Below are 16,535 nucleotides of genomic sequence, written 5' to 3' on the forward strand. Positions count from 1 at the left end.
GTGGAAAATTCTGAAAGAGATGAGAATACCAGACCACCTGACCTGCCTCTTGAGAAACCTGTATGCAGGTCAGGAAGCAACAGTTAGAACTGGACATGGAACAACAGACTGCTTCCAAATAGGAAAAGGAGTACGTCAAGGCTGTATATTGTCACCCTGCTTATTTAACTTCTATGCAGAGTACATCATGAGAAATGCTGGACTGGATGAAGCACAAGCTGGAATCAAGATTGCTGGGAGAAATATCAATAACCTCAGATATGCAGATGACACCACCCTTATGGCAGAAAGCAAAGAAGAAACTAAAGAGCTTCTTGATGAAAGTGAAAGAAGAGAGTGGGAAAATTGGCTTAAAGTACAACATTCAGAAAAAAACTAAGATCATGACATCTGGTCCCATAATTTCATGGCAAATAGATGGGGAAACAGTGGAAACAGTGGCTGACTTTAATTTTTGGGCTCCAAAATCACTGCAGACAGTGATTGCAGTCATGAAATTAAAAGACGCTTACTCCTTGGAAGGAAAGTTATGACCAACCTAGATAGCATATTAAAAAGCAGAGACATTACTTTGCCAACAAAGGTCCATCTAGTAAAGGCTATGGTTTTTCCAGTGGTCATGTATGGATGTGAGAGTTGGACTGTGAAGAAAGTTGAGCGCCAAAAAATGGATGCTTTTGAACTGTGGTGTTGGAGAAGACTCTTGAGAGTCCCTTGGACTGCAAGGAGATCCATCCAGTCCATCCTAAAGGAGATCAGTCCTGGGTGTTCATTGGAAGGACTGATGCTGAAGCTGAAACTCCAATAATTTGGCCACCTCATGCGAAGAGTTGACTCATTGGAAAAGAGCCTGATGCTGGGAGGGATTGAGGGCAGGAGGAGAAGGGGACGACAGAGAAAGAGATGGCTGGCTGGCATCAACGATTCAATGGGCATGAGTTTGAGTAAACTCTGGGAGTTGGTGATGGACAGGGAGGCCTGGGGTGCTGCAATTCATGGGGTCGCACAGAGTTGGACATGACTGAGGTGACTTAGCAGCAGCAGCAGCATGTCTCAATAATTAGCAAACCATATCAGACTATCACTATTTTAACCAGCAAAAGGAGAAACTTAGAGTCTAAATGCTGACCCAAATGTTCATGTCAGGCTGTATTCAGCTGAAAGCACTGAATTTTCAGTACTAGAAATACAGGGAAGTAAGAAGACTATAATGAAACACAGAAAAGAAAAAGCTATTGAGATCATCAGTTTTTTAAGGAAAAAGCTGAGGAAAAGCTGCTGAGGTCTTCAGTTATTTAAGGAAATAGAATACTGCTGAAACTTTGGACAGAAAACAAGTGTCTGAAGACAATTTTCATGAATGCTTTGGATGTAGTTGAAAAAACACTATGGTTACAGATGTAAGACAGATTAGATTCACTGTCCCTATGGTTGATTTATTATATCTCCAGCTTACTAAAGCCCATCAACTAGTTAGTGATAAATGTATAAGCCAGGAGAAAATCTAAATCTATGAATATAAAAAATTACCTGCAACATAGCAAGATTTCTTAGATTTCAACTCTTCAATTTCAAGAAGATTTCAACTCTTCTCTTTCCCAAGGTAAAGAAGATAGATATAGCCTTGTCTCTATAGTTTCATCAAGTTAGGTATGAATCTTAGTTTTACTTTTTATGACACTTTGGGGAATTCAGTTTCTTTTTGGTTATTAAAAAGATAATAATACATATCTTACAGGGTAGTCACTAATATTAAAGAGATGATTTGTGTATCTTGTTTAATAAACTTAAAAAATTATTTTTATTTTTTTTTGTTTTTGTTTGTTTTTTCCATTTATTTTTATTAGTTGGAGGCTAATTACTTTACATCATTGCAGTGGTTTTTGTCATACATTGAAATGAATTAGCCATGGATTTACATGTATTCCCCATCCCGGTCCCCCCTCCCACCTCTCTCTCCGCCCTATCCCTCTGGGTCTTCCCAGTGCACCAAGTCCGAGCACTTGTCTCATGCATCCAACCTGGGCTGGTGATCTGTTTCACCCTAGATAATATACATGTTTCGATGCTGTTCTCTTGAAACATCCCACCCTCGCCTTCTCCCAGAGTCCAAAAGTCTGTTCTATACATCTGAGTCTCTTTTTCTGTTTTGCATATAGGGTTCTCGTTACCATCTTTCTAAATTCCATATATATGTGTTAGTATACTGTAATGGTCTTTATCTTTCTGGCTTACTTCGCTCTGTATAATGGGCTCCAGTTTCATCCATCTCATTAGAACTGATTCAAATGAATTCTTTTTAAATGGCTGAGTAATATTCCATGGTGTATATGTACCACAGCTTCCTTATCCATTCGTCTGCTGATGGGCATCTAGGTTGCTTCCATGTCCTGGCTATTAAAAACAGTGCTGTGATGAACATTGGGGTGCACGTGTCTCTTTCAGATCTGGCTTCCTTGGTGTGTATGCCCAGAAGTGGGATTGCTGGGTCATATGGCAGTTCTATTTCCAGCTTTTTAAGAAATCTCCACACTGTTTTCCATAGTGGCTGTACTAATTTGCATTCCCACCAACAGTGTAAGAGGGTTCCCTTTTCTCCACACCCTCTCCAGCATTTATTGCTTGTAGACTTTTGGATAGCAGCCATCCTGACTGGCGTGTAATGGTACCTCATTGTGGTTTTGATTTGCATTTCTCTGATAATGAGTGATGTTAAGCATCTTTTCGTGTGTTTATTAGCCATCTGTATGTCTTCTTGGAGAAATGTCTGTTTAGTTCTTTGGCCCATTTTTTGATTGGGTCATTTATTTCTCTGGAGTTGAGCTGGAGGAGTTGGTTGTATATTTTTGAGATTAATCCTTTGTCTGTTGCTTCGTTTGCTATTATTTTCTCCCAATCTGAGGGTTGTCTTTTCACCTTGCTTATAGTTTCCTTTGTTGTGCAAAAGCTTTTAAGTTTCATTAGGTCCCATTTGTTTATTTTTGCTTTTGTTTCTAAAATTCTGGGATATGGGTCATAGAGGATCCTGCTGTGATTTATGTCGGAGAGTGTTTTGCCTATGTTCTCCTCTAGGAGTTTTATAGTTTCTGGTCTTACATTTAGATCTTTAATCCATTTTGAGTTTATTTTTGTGTATGGTGTTAGAAAGTGTTCTAGTTTCATTCTTTTACAGGTGGTTGACCAGTTTTCCCAGCACCACTTGTTAAAGAGGTTGTTTTTTCCATTGTATATCCTTGCCTTCTTTGTCGAAGATAAGGTGACCATAGGTACATGGATTTATCTCTGGGCTTTCTATTCTATTCCATTGATCTATATTTCTGTCTTTGTGCCAGTATCAAACTGTCTTGATGACTGTGGCTTTGTAGTACAGTCTGAAGTCAGGCAGGTTGATTCCTCCAGTTTCATTCTTCTTTCTCAAGGTTACTTTGGCTATTCGAGGTTTTTTGTATTTCCATACAAATTATGAAATTATTTGTTCAGGTTCTGTGAAAAATACCTTTGGTAGCTTAATAGGGATTGCATTGAATCTATAGATTGCTTTGGATAGTATAGTCATTTTGACAATATTGATTCTTCCAATCCATAACATGGTATGTTTCTCCATCTGTTTGTGTCCTCTTTGATTTCTTTCACCAGTGTTTTATAGTTTTCTATGTATAGGTCTTTTGTTTCTTTAGGTAGATATACTCCTAAGTATTTTATTCTTTTTGTTGCAATGGTGAATGGTATTGTTTCCTTAATTTCTCTTTCTGTTTTCTCATTGTTAGTGGCTGCATTGGATCTTAATTGCAGCAGTGAGATTTTCGCTGTGGCTACAGACTTCTTCCTGCCTGTGGTGTGTGAGCTCCAGAGCACATGTGCTCTGTGGTTTACAGCACATCAGCTGTCTAGTTGAGGTGCGCAGATTCAGTAGATGCAAAGTGTGAGCATAGTTGGCCTGAGGCATGTGGGATCTTCATTCCCTAGCCAGGGATTGAACCTGCATCTCCTACATTGCCAGGTGAACTCTTAACAGATGAACCACCAGTGAAGTCCCATGTGTAATGTGCCTTATATTTAAAGACTGACTTAATGTTTGCTTATTTTCCCATCTCTATTCTCTCCACTCTTGAGAAAGTATCCAGTGGCCAGCTGATTGAGTCTGCTCCTTTCATTGCAGTTTTCCAATAAAAGGAGGGGTAAATGTGCCTATTGGAATGACAATGGGGCCAGTAGTGCTAGGAACTACTGGGAGGACATGGATTTGTTCAAAACTAAATGCATATGCCCAGATAAGGAAGCAAAGCTCTCTAACTGATTTTCACATCCACAAGTAAGATACAGAGTAAATTACTAATTTCTTTCTAAAAATATTTACTTAGTTTTAATTGAAGGATAATTGCTTTACAGAATTGTGTTGGTTTCTGCCAAACATCAACATGAATCAACCATAGGTATACATATGTCCCCTCCCTCTTGAACCTCCCTCCTACCTCCCTCCCCATCCTGCCCCTTTAGGTTGTTATAGAGCTTTGGTTTGAAGTCTCTGAGTCATGCAGCAAATTCCCATTGGTTACCTATTTTACATACAGTAATGTACACATCCATATTACTCTCTCCATACATCCCACCCTCTCTTTCCTCTCCCAACCACCATGTCCATAGCCTGTTCTCTTTATCTATGTCTCCATTGCTGCCAGACATACCATCTTATGGATTTCATTAATACCATCTTTCTAGATTCCATATATATATGTGTTAGTGTATGGTATTTGTTTTTCTAGATTTCATTAATCTTTCATTAATTAATTTTATCTTTCTAGATTCCATATATATGTTAGTGTATTTCATTAATACCATCTTTCTAGATTCCATATATATGTGTTAGTGTATGATATTTGTTTTTCTCTTTCTGACTTTACTTCACTCTGTATAATGGGCTCTAGGTTCATCCACCTCATTAGAACTGACTCAAATGCATTCCTCTTTATGGCTGAATAATATTCCATTATATATATGCGTCTTTATCCATTTGTCTGTCAGGAAACTATAAACAAGATGAAAAGACAACCCTCAGAACAGGAGAAAATAATAGCAAATGAAAGAACTGACAAAGGGTTAATTTTCATTTCCAAAGTATACAAGTAGCTCATATAGGTCAATACCAGAAAAACAAACAACCCAATTAAAAAGTGGGAAAAAGACCTAAGCAGACATTTCTCCGAAGAAGACATACAGATGGCTAACAAACACATGAAAAGCTACTTAACATCACTCATTATTGGAGAAATGTAAATCAAAACTACAATGAGATATCACCTTCCACTGGTCAGAATGGCCATCATCAAAAAGTCTGCAAACAATAAATTCTGGAAAGAGTGTGGAGAAAAGGGAAACTCTTGCTAATTTCTACTTCCATTCTTATACACTGATAAATAAAATAAAGATGTTTCTGATAATGTTTCTAAGTAAAGACACTATTTAGCTCCTGTTTTCAATCTTTCTCTCATTTGTTGTTATTGTTCAGTCCCTCAGTTGTGTCAGACTCTTTGCGACCCCATGGACTGCAGCAAGCCAGGCTTCCCTGTCCTTCACCATCTCTCAGAGCTTGCTCAAACTCATGTCCATTGAGTTGGTGATGCCATCCAACCATCTCTTCCTCTGTCATCCCCTTCTCCTCCTGCTTTCAATCTTTCCCAGCAACAGGTCTTTTCTAATGAGTTGGCTCTTCATATCAGGTGTCTGAAGTATTGGAGCTTCAGCTTCAGCATCAGTCCTTCCAATGAATATTCAGGATTGATTTCCTTTGGAAGTGACTGGTTTGATCTCCTTTTGGTCCAAGGGACTCTCAAGAGTGTTCTCCAGCAGCACAGTTCAAAAGCATCAATTCTTCCGTTCTTGAAATTCAGTGCTACTTTGCTTGAAATTCAGTGTTCTCAATTTTTTTTTTCAGATTTCTAGGATTATAATCCTGATTGTCAGTTGAAAGTCTGTTGTAGTTATTTTTTAGTGAACCCCTTTTGTCACACAAAGCAAAAGAGACAATGTGTGTTGAGCTTTACCCAACTGTCTTCTTGAGCCATTCTGTGTGTGCTTGCACATGTCTCACTTGAGGACTCAACTTGGGGCTTCTTTCCTCTTCCATTGCTTCTCAGTCTGGAGAAAGCACTATGATTCATGGCAGGGAATTTGACTTATGCTTTCTACTCTGTTGAAGTAAGAAGATCCATCAGTATTGCAGAGTGTGATGCTTAAGTTTGTGTCAACTTGGCTCAGCCAAATACATTTAAATCAAATGTATTTGGTCAAGCATTGTTTCGGATAGTTTTGTAAGGACTTTTTTAGATGAGATTTAAATCAGTGGAGATTGAGTAAAGAAGATTGCCCTCCGTAATGTGGATGGGTCTCATCCAATCAGTTGAAGGCTTTAATAAAACAAAGACCGACTACTTCCAAGCAAGAGGAAATTCTGGCAGCAGATGGTCTTTGAACTTGAACTGAAATATCAACTCTTACTTCATTTTGGCAGTCTTTGGACTTGAACTGCAACTCTGACCCTTCCCTGAGTCTCCAGTCTGTTGACCTTCCCTGCTGATCTTAGATTACCAGCCTCCATAATCACATGAACCATTCTTCAAAGTAAATCTCATACACATCTTATCAGTTTTGTTTGGAGAACTCTAACTGTTATGGGGAATTATTTCCCTACCAAGAAAACCTTTACTAAAGGGGATAGGAGACAGGAAGAATGCAACATGTATTCTCTGTCTATTTCCTTTGGTTCTTTGGCTGGATGATTCGAAAGCATAGGTGTTTGATAGAGGCTCGCTGGAAACATCGGAAAGAATGGAACAGTATGCTTAGCTCTTTCTAAAGATGTAACATTAAACAACTTAGCTTTCTGAAATTTATCTATTTATATCCTTATTTGTAAGATTTATTCATATTCATTATGCATTTAACTGTATAAAATTTCAAACTACAAAAAACAAAATCTGCATCAATGGAAGTGCTGCTAAATAAAAAGTGATATTTCATAGCATGAAAAAAATATGCAGCTTTAAAGTTAAACTGTAATGCTGTCATGGAAAGAGCTATAAGACATTGAGGAACTTACTTGGTCATATGATTGTTCTATCTTTTTGCAGAAACTCCATACTGTTTTCCACAGTGGCTGTACCAATTTACATTTTTACAAACAGTGCACAAGGGTTCCCATTTCTACACATTCTTGCCAACACTTGTCTCTTATCTTTTTGATAATGGCCATTCTAACAGCTATGAGACAGCATTTCATGGTGCTTTTGAAATTTTCCTCTGATGATTAGTGATGTAGAATGTCTTTTCATGTGTCTGTTGGCCATCTGTATATCTTCTTTAGAAAAATGTCTATTCAGCTCCTCTGCTCATGTTTTAATTAAAGTGTCTGTTTCTGTATCTGCAGAGTTTTTTTTTAACAGAAAATATGTGGTTATTGATAAAAGTCAATTCATTAAACACATTTTAACCTTACTTAGATTTGTTTTAGTCCTTACTCAGGTATTTGCTTTTTCTCATATGTGGTCATACATCATACGATTCTATGTGTATGAAATATCCAGAATAGGCAAAGCAGTGGACACAGAACAGATGGGGATTTGACAGGGGCTGGATATCCTGGTGGAGAATGAGAAGTAACTTCTTATTGGGTATGAGGTTTCTTCTTGAGGTGATTAAAACCTTTTGGAAATAGAGACAGTGGTTGTATAACATTGTGAATATACTTCATACCACTAAATTGTTTGGTTTAAAAGAGCTAATTTTACATTACAGTAACTACCCTGCAAATGAACTATTAAGTTGTGAACTTTCAAAGATGTCAACACGCACTGAAGACCTGATAGAACTGGAGGCCCGGAGTAAGGTTGAAGAGAGACAACAAGAAGTAACTTAAGAAAAGAAGAGATTCATGACCCAGAAAATGGCAAGAGGTTTTTTCTTTATTTGAGGAGACACTGTTAGTTTTTAATAATATGGACCCAAATGTAGAATGGGACATGAAGGTTGTAGCAGCCATTCAGAATGAAATCAAGCACTACCAGATCATCTATGATAAGAAAAGAAGAATTACTACCCAGACAACACTGAACTGTTTTTTTTTTTTTTTTTAAGAGGGAAGAGAGAATTGTGTCCAGCAAGGAACCAGAACTTGTGCCATGAATGTCAGGTGTTAGTGAAGCTGCAGTTTGCCCTCCAGCTCCTATTGCTGATGATCCTTCAGCTCTACCATCTCCCACCACCTCTCCCTCCTCCAGTCAGTAACTCTTCCTGCCTGTTCACTCGATGCCAGCCCCTTTATACACAGGTGTAGTCCTGGCTACAGGATGGGTCTTAGCTTTTGATCTCCCTTTCACTGCTGTAAACATTTCTGCCATCTTTGAAGGTTTAGAAGTATTTGCTTTTCTGCGGTCTTATCTGTGTTTTCGGTTTCTCTTTTCATCTAGGTCCTTTGTCTTTTCTGAATGTCTGTTTTATCTTCTAAATCACGAATTCTCTGATGGGCTCCACCCTCTCCTGGAGAATCTGACAATCGTACTCTCTGCTCTTCCTCAGCATCTGCCGCCGTAACTTTTCCACTGCTGTCCTCAGCTCCTCCTGCTGCTTTTCACTTAATAATTCACCAAATTTAATAACAGTTTCTTGCTGCAGAGCATTGTACAAAGTTGCTTCTAGTTCCTGGATTCTCATATATGCTTGGTCAAGGGCTTGTTTCCTGTAGTCTAGCTCTTCCTCCAGATAGCCTTTGATTTTGCAGAATTGTGCCATGTCACTGTCCAATTCCTTCATTTTCTGATGCAGGGAAGCCTCTGCTCCTTCAATTTGCTGGATCCACTTTTCTGGCAGGGACAGCACAGCGCTGGCCTGAATTATAGCCACTTGCTCTTCATTTCTTAAATTCCCATTATCACCTAAGATATCAAGCTGCTTTATGAGATCAGATATATTCACATCCTTGACACCTTCTTTCATATAGTAGATCTGGAGAGCACTGACACCGTCTGAGAATGGGTGAATTTGCAGATTAAATGGAGGGGGTCGTCTCTCTCTTTCTTTTAGTTCTAGGTTTCAAAACTCCAGCAGCTCATTATGGTCTCTGGCATCCTGTAGGTCCTGTTGGAGCCGGTGATTTTCTGCCTCTTGTTTTTCTATCTTTTCTAAGAGCTCCTGGTTTCTCTTAATGAAAAGTTGTTTATCTTCTACCCAGTGTGAATCCTGCCCTTTCTGAGCCAGAGTCGCTTCCAGATCTTTATTTTGGCTTTATACCTTAGCACCTCGGCCTGGAGTTGTTCTTGAGCCTTGGCTTCTCTTTCAGCATCAGTGATGCCTGCAATCTGCTCCTGCAGGAGGGCGAATGCTCTTTGGAGAGCCTGGTATTCTTTTGTTAATTTTCGGAATCTTAGTTCTGATTCTTCAGCTGCCAAACTCTCATCCAAGTCATGTTGCTCAGCGCCTCGTCCACCTGCTTCTTGGCCATTTTCAGGTCCGCAATCTCCTGTAAGAGCTTAAGGCGCTCGGCATTGAACAGTTTCACGGGCCTCGATGGTGAGCGCTGTCCTTACTTCGTTGCTGCTGCCGTTCCGGAGTGCGCACAGCGCCGACTTGAGCCTCTGGATCTCGCCGTCCCGCACCTTCACTGTCCGGGCCATCTCCTGCTCGTGCTGCTTGATGAGGTTCTCCCGCACGGCCTGCAGCTCCTTCATCTGCTCCTCGTGGAGCTTGGCTTTGAGCTCCGTCACCAGGACCGTGTGCTTGCGCCGCTCCAGCTCGCGGATCCTCTTGGCTTCTTGAGTCGTCTCTCGTTCGAGTTTAGATACCTTGGACTTCTCCTGATGCAGCTCTATCTGGATGTCTGTGAGCTTGGTCCTGAGGTCTTCGTTGGCAGCTTGAAGGGCGACAATGAGCGCCTCGGGCTTCTCGCCCTATTCCGCCCCTTCTTGGACATTATTCCTTTCTGAATGGAGTCTGTTGGTGTTGAATTCCTCTCAAGCAGGGGCTGCCATGTTCCTGCGGCTTCTCCTGGGTGCGACAGCTCAGCAGCTACTGCGGCGTGTTGCCCATCGGGGAGGTCTCCTCAGCCACTGCCCTGGAAGCCCATGCTGAGAGCCGGAGAAACTGTTGAAAGGAAGGAGAGATGCAAACTGAATCCATTTTCCTTGTGACCGAGTCGGATGCAGCCTCCGAACCCAACATCAGCAGCGGCTGCCGGGATTTCTTCCCCTCCCTCTCTGGTTGGCGACGGTGCTAATAGGAACCACCCTTCCAGCCCTCCCTGGAGGATCAGCAGTCGAAGCGGCAGAAGCAGCAGCATCACCACTTGGCCTCCTCCCTCTCGGAGGATGGGGTGAGCTCTGCAAGGAGATTTCATAGACTTAATTGCCGGACCAGACTCCAGCTGTGAGACCTTGATTTCACATTTTTAAAATAATGGAACTTTTAGAAATGAACAATCTATTAACTTTTTAATAAATCAAATAAATAGCTGATTAAACTGAAGGGGTAATTAAAGTACTGTAAATCAAAGCTGAGGATAATAAAGAGATTTTAAAAATGTCAGACACTTGAAAGACTTGGAAGATAGAATGAGAAGATGCCAGAAAACTTTTAATAAGAATTACATAAGAAATAAGTGAAATAAAAAGAGAGGCAATGTTTGAGGTGGTTGTTGTTTATTTGTTAAGTCATGTCCAACTCTTTTGAGACCCCATGGACTATGGGCTACAGGATCCTCTGTCCATGGGATTTCCCAGGCAAGCATACTGGAGTAGGTTGCCATTTCCTTCTCTAGGTAGATCTTCCTGACCCAGGGATCGAGTTTGCCTCTCCTGCATTGGCAGGCAGATTCTTTACTGTTGAACTACCAGGGAAGCCCAGTACTTGAGGTGTCAGTGGCAAATAATTTTCCAGAATTCTCATTATTGGCTAATGAAAATATAAATTGCTACAACGTCTTTTAAGAAAAATTTGTTGATATCTAATAAAGTTTAAGAATGTGCATATTCTATAAACTTGTAGTTTTCTACTGGAAAGAAATTCTCAGAATAAGCACCGGTCCAGTAATGTACTTTGCAGCTTTGTTTGTGACAGAGCAATGATAGAACCGCATTGGCTGAGTCTTCCACAGGGAAAATCTCCTGATATACTCTGCTCTCACACATGATGCATTTCATCATGGGGGACAGAGTACAACTCAAAAATTAAACATTATGCTAATTAATATAACTGAGAGAAAAACCTCATTAATAGAGTTAAGAATAAAGTATATGAATAATACATAAGTCCATCAAAGAATTTATTAATTTGATAAAGACCTGCTGAAACATGCTCAGAATAAAGCTATTAATAATAAGTACTATTCAGAAGTGTGTACCATTCTGATCCTGGTTCAAAATCAGTTACATAGTTACATTATGCACAATTCTGATGGGTTTGATTATTTGAATAGTTCACAAACTATAAATGGTAGACTAGAAGTAAGGGATGAAAACATTCCTAGGGTGGAACACAAGACTACACAGCAGGAATGACAGCTGGGGAAAAAAGAGAACAATGTAAAGTCAAGGTATCTAACAAAAAGCTTGTCATTTTGAATCCCTTCCTTTGGAGGTGTATTGTATTCAGTTCAGTTCAGTCCCTCAGTCATGTCCAACTCTTTGTGACCCCATGAATCACAGCACGCCAGGCCTCCCTGTCCATCACCAACTGCCAGAGTCTACCCAAACCCATGTCCACTGAGTTGGTGATGCCATCTAACCATCTCATCCTCTGTCGTCCCCTTCTCCTCCTGCCCTCAATCTTTCCCAGCATCAGGGTCTTTTCAAATGAGTCAGCTTTTTGAATTAGGTGGCCAAAGTATTGGAGTTTTAGCTTCAACATCAGTCCTTCCAATGAACACCCAGAACTGATCTCCTTTAGGATGGACTAGTTGGATCTCCTTGCCATCCAAGGGACTCTCAAGAATCTTCTCCAACACCACAGTTCAAAAGCATCAGTTCTTAGGCACTCAGCTTTCTTTATGTCCAACTCTCACATCCATACGTGACTACTGGAAAAACCATAGCTTTGACTAGACGGACCATTGTTGGCAAAGCAATGTCTCTGCTTTTTAATATGCTATCTAGGTTGGTCATAACCTTCCTTCCAAGGAGTAAGCCTCTTTTAATTTCATGGCTGCAATCACCATCTGCAGTGATTTTGGAGCCCAGAAAAATAGCCACTGTTTCCACTGTTTCCCCATCTGTTTGCCATGAAGTGATGGGACCGGATGCCATGATCTTAGTTTTCTGAATGTTGAGCTTTAAGCCAACTTTTTCACTCTCCTCTTTCACTTTCATCAAGAAGCTCTTTAGTTCTTCTTCACTTTCTGCCATAAGAGTGGTGTCATCTGCATATCTGAGATTATTGATATTTCTCCCGGCAATCTTGATTCCAGCTTGTGCTTCATCCAGCCCAGCATTTCTCATGATGTACTCTGCATAGAAGTTAAATAAGCAGGGTGACAATATACAGCCTTGACATACTCCTTTTCCTATTTGGAACCAGTCTGTTGTTCCATGACCAGTTCTAACTGTTGCTTCCTGACCTGCATACAGGTTTCTCAAGAGGCAGGTCAGGTGGTCTGGTATTCCTGTCTCTTGAAGAATTTTCCACAGTTTGTTGTGATCCACACAGTCAAAGGTTTTGGCATAGTCAATAAAGCAGAAATAGATGTTTTTCTGGAACTCTCTTGCTTTTTCAATGATCCAGTGGATGTTGGCAATTTGATCTCTGGTTCCTCTGCCTTTTCTAAGAAACCAGCTTGAACATCTGGAAGTTCATGGTTCACATATTGCTGAAGCCTGGCTTGGAGAATTTTGAGCATTACTTTACTAGCGTGTGAGATGAGTGCAATTGTGCAGTAGTTTGAGCATTCTTTGGCATTGCCTTTCTTTGAGATTGAAATGAAAACTGACCTTTTCCAGTCCTGTGGCACTGCTGAGTTTTCCAAATTTGCTGGCATATTGAGTGCAGCACTTTCACAGCATCATCTTTTAGGATTTGAAATAGCTCAACTGGAATTCCATCACCTCCACTAGCTTTGTTCGTAGTGATGCTTCCTAAGGCCCACTTGACTTCACATTCCAGGATGTCTGGCTCTAGGTGAGTGTGAGTGATCACACCATCATGATTATCTGGGTCGTGAAGATCTTTTTTGTACAGTTCTTCTGTGTATTCTTGCCACCTCTTCTTAATATCTTCTGCTTCTCTTAGGTCCATACCATTTCTGTCCTTTATTGAGCCCTTCTTTGCATGAAATGTTCCCTTTGTATCTCTAATTTTCTTGAAGAGATCTCTAGTCTTTCCCACTCTATTGTTTGGATTGTTCTATTTCTTTGCATTGATCACTGAGGAAGGCTTTCTTATCTCTCCTTGCTATTCTTTGGAACTCTGCATTCAAATGGGTATGCCTTTCCTTTTCTCCTTTGCTTTTCACTTCCTCCTCAGACAGCCATTTTGCTTTTTTGCATTTCTGTTTCTTGGGGATGGTCTTGATCCCTGTCTCCTGTACAATGTCATGAACCTCTGTCAATCCAAATGCCATTTGCAGCAATATGGATGGAACTAGAGATTATCATATTAAGTAAAGTAAGTAAGGCAAAGAAAGACAAATATCACATGATATTTCTTGTATGTGGAATCTAAAAAATGATACAAATGAAACTTATTTATAAAAGAGAAACATACAAACTCAGAGAACAAACTTATGATTACCAGGGGGAAGAGTGGGGGGAGAGGAGGGAGATAGATTGGGTATTTAGGATTACACATATATATATATATATATATATATATATATATGTATATATGCTTCCTTGGTGGTACAAGTGATAAAGAACCTGCCTGCCATATGAGAGACTTAAAAAGACTCTGGTTTGATCCCTGGGTCAGGAAGATTCCCTGGAGGAGGGTACGGCAACCCACTCCAGTATTCTTGCCTGGAGAATCCCTCAGACAGAGGAGCCTGGCAGGTTACAGTCCATAGGCGTATATATAGGGAAGATGGAGATGGACATTTCAACCAAGATGTATTCAGTATGGTGCTGGTTCTGGTTTGGAATGCAGGTAGATACGGCCACTCTAAGGATGGTCACTTCCAGGCAGGCCATTCTGCCTCGCTTGGAGGACCTACTGTACCACATCTTCCCACTGGACAACTGATAATCTTCTGAGTCCAGGCAGGAACCCCTGGTGCAGACAGACGTACTCCAGCCATTCTCCTTTTCATCAGTTCTGTGTGTTCTGGACCCCGGGTCCATGGGAACAGAACTGTGTTTGCTCCATGCTGTAGCTCACTCCTCACCTTCATCTTTGTTTTCTAATGGTGGGTCTGGCAAATGAAGCCCCAGGGCTGGCAGAGGCAGATAAAACAGTTCAGGGCCAGTCCTTCAGGGACTCCAGCTCCATCTGCTCAGGAACAGTGCCTCCTCCATCACACGTGGATCTGATCTTGGATATCAGCAACCACTGGTGCTGGCTCTGCCTCCTTCTGTTCAGGATCTTGGTTCAGGAGTAGCCAGCTGGTCCTGCCCCTGTTTCCTCTTGTTCTTCCTCTGGTTCCTCACTGCTCCAATCCCCAGTGCCTTCCGTGGGGCCCTGGTGTAGCCCGAGTTCCTCAGTCTGATTTCAAGTATCTCCCCCCTAGAACCAGAACTACTGCTGCCAATGGGCAGGTGCCACTCAGAGCTGAAGGTTGGCTCCCAGGCCCACCCTTTTCAATGATTCTGTGTGCCTGCATGAGCTCCTGGTCCATCATTAACCATTCCATCCAAACTCACCTGGCTCATTACCTAGGACCTTGGCTCTCTAGTGAGAATAAAACAGCCAATGATTTCAAACTATCTGATTTAACTCCTAAATAAGTTAACAAAAAATAGTGTCTGGAACTAAAATTAAGGATCCCTTTGGGTTAAGCACCTTTAACCACAATTTCTCTGTACTGATTACAATTTTCAGCTATCTTGGTACTCCTTTTTACAAAATACATCTTCTAAAGAGTTGTCTATAATCCCCTCTTCACTAACTCCTCCTAGTCTCTTCCTTGAAGCCACATGAATGTCTGGTTTTGTTTGTTTGTGTGTGATGTTCTTCTTTTTCCCTACAGCTTCACCAAAACTGCTCCTGTCAGGGTCACGGGTGACCTGCCCTACCTTCTGACCCTCTCTCTGGCCAGATGTATCCCTTGGCAGGATGGAATCAACCTTACACTTTAGAGGAGGTATGATCAGATCCTGAGCTCTGATAAGAAAATGCTGCAGCGAAGCATTTTCAGAGTGCTTTGCAAAGGCGAAGTCCTCAGAGTGCCTTGCAAATGTGTGAGAACCTTGTGCTCTGCCCTGAACTACAGAGCAGCCCCACCCTTCCCCACCCCCACCCCTACCCCTGCTGAGATTGACCTGTTATATTTTCTGGGTTGTATTTTCAGAAAGTTCTGTGAAATCTCCTTTCATCACGGAAATAAGGCCAACATGATAAAGACATTGGCTTCTCTACAGGAAGCACTGCAAACCTACTCTACCTCCAAGAAGTAAAGACTTGTTGACACTTCTGTATGCACAGCATCATTAAATTCTTCAAGCTGCATGGTTGATCTGTGTGGTTGATTTTCTGCCAGTTGTAAACCTCACTATCTGTCTCTAAGCCAAATACTCCAATTGGAATTTTGGAAGTGGAAATATCTCCATGGGTTGGGGTGGCTCTGTCTCAGCCCCGAAGGGACAGATGAGACAAATTTTAAAAAAGCACACACACATCTGTGTCTCTTTTTCTGTTTTGCATATAGGGTTGGATCGGGTGGAGAGGGAGGTGGGAGGGGGGATCGGGATGGGGAATACATGTAAATCCATGGCTAATTCATGTCAATGTATGACAAAAACCACTACAATATTGTAAAGTAATTAGCCTCCAACTAATAAAAATAAATGAAAAAAAAAAAAAAAAAGCACACACACCACCAAAGAAGTACTTTTTCTCATGTGTACAAAAGGGAACTCATGGCTAGCAGGGATCTTGTCTTGGCGTCTCGGCGTTCACAGAGATTGGCCTTGGAGATAAATTTGTTCCAGGCATATTTGGCAAGACAACTTCAAATCTTGGGCCTCCCGGGGCTTACTTGAGGCAGGCACATTGACAACAGCACCTCAAAATGCCAGAGGGAGGGTTTCATTTAAAACAGGGAGGGCTCCTCAGAAGGTAAGTGGCTTTGCCAAGAGCACCAGCATATGTGTGTGTGTGTGTGTGTGTAGGAGGTGGTAGTGATGCATCTTATAGTTACTTGTTTGGGATAATAGTATAGGAACTAGGTTTCCTGGTGGGAATTCTTGACTCTTTGCTTAATGCTTCTGTGACCCTGGGCAAGCTACTCAACTTCCATGCAGTCCAATTTTTTTGTGTGTGCTCAGCCGCTAAGTTTTGGCTGACTCTTTTGCAACCCCACGGACTATAGCCCATCTGGTCATCTGTTTACAGGATTTCCCAGGAAA

At 41.1% G+C, this 16,535-nt stretch overlaps 1 long non-coding RNA gene and 1 pseudogene across 1 annotated transcript; one reads left to right on the forward strand and one right to left on the reverse strand.

Moving 5' to 3' along the window:
• Positions 1-7,940: 7,940 nt before the first annotated feature.
• LOC110143550 (janus kinase and microtubule-interacting protein 2 pseudogene) lies at positions 7,941-10,391 on the reverse strand (annotated as a pseudogene).
• A 3,482-nt stretch (positions 10,392-13,873) lies between these two features.
• On the forward strand, positions 13,874-15,636 carry LOC139033958 (uncharacterized). Its single transcript, XR_011486431.1, has 2 exons — positions 13,874-15,271; positions 15,479-15,636. It is a non-coding gene; the product is annotated as an uncharacterized lncRNA (long non-coding RNA).
• The last annotated feature ends 899 nt before the right edge of the window (positions 15,637-16,535 follow it).

Source organism: Odocoileus virginianus, unplaced genomic scaffold (assembly GCF_023699985.2).
Source record: "Odocoileus virginianus isolate 20LAN1187 ecotype Illinois unplaced genomic scaffold, Ovbor_1.2 Unplaced_Contig_11, whole genome shotgun sequence".
NCBI lineage: Eukaryota > Metazoa > Chordata > Mammalia > Artiodactyla > Cervidae > Odocoileus > Odocoileus virginianus.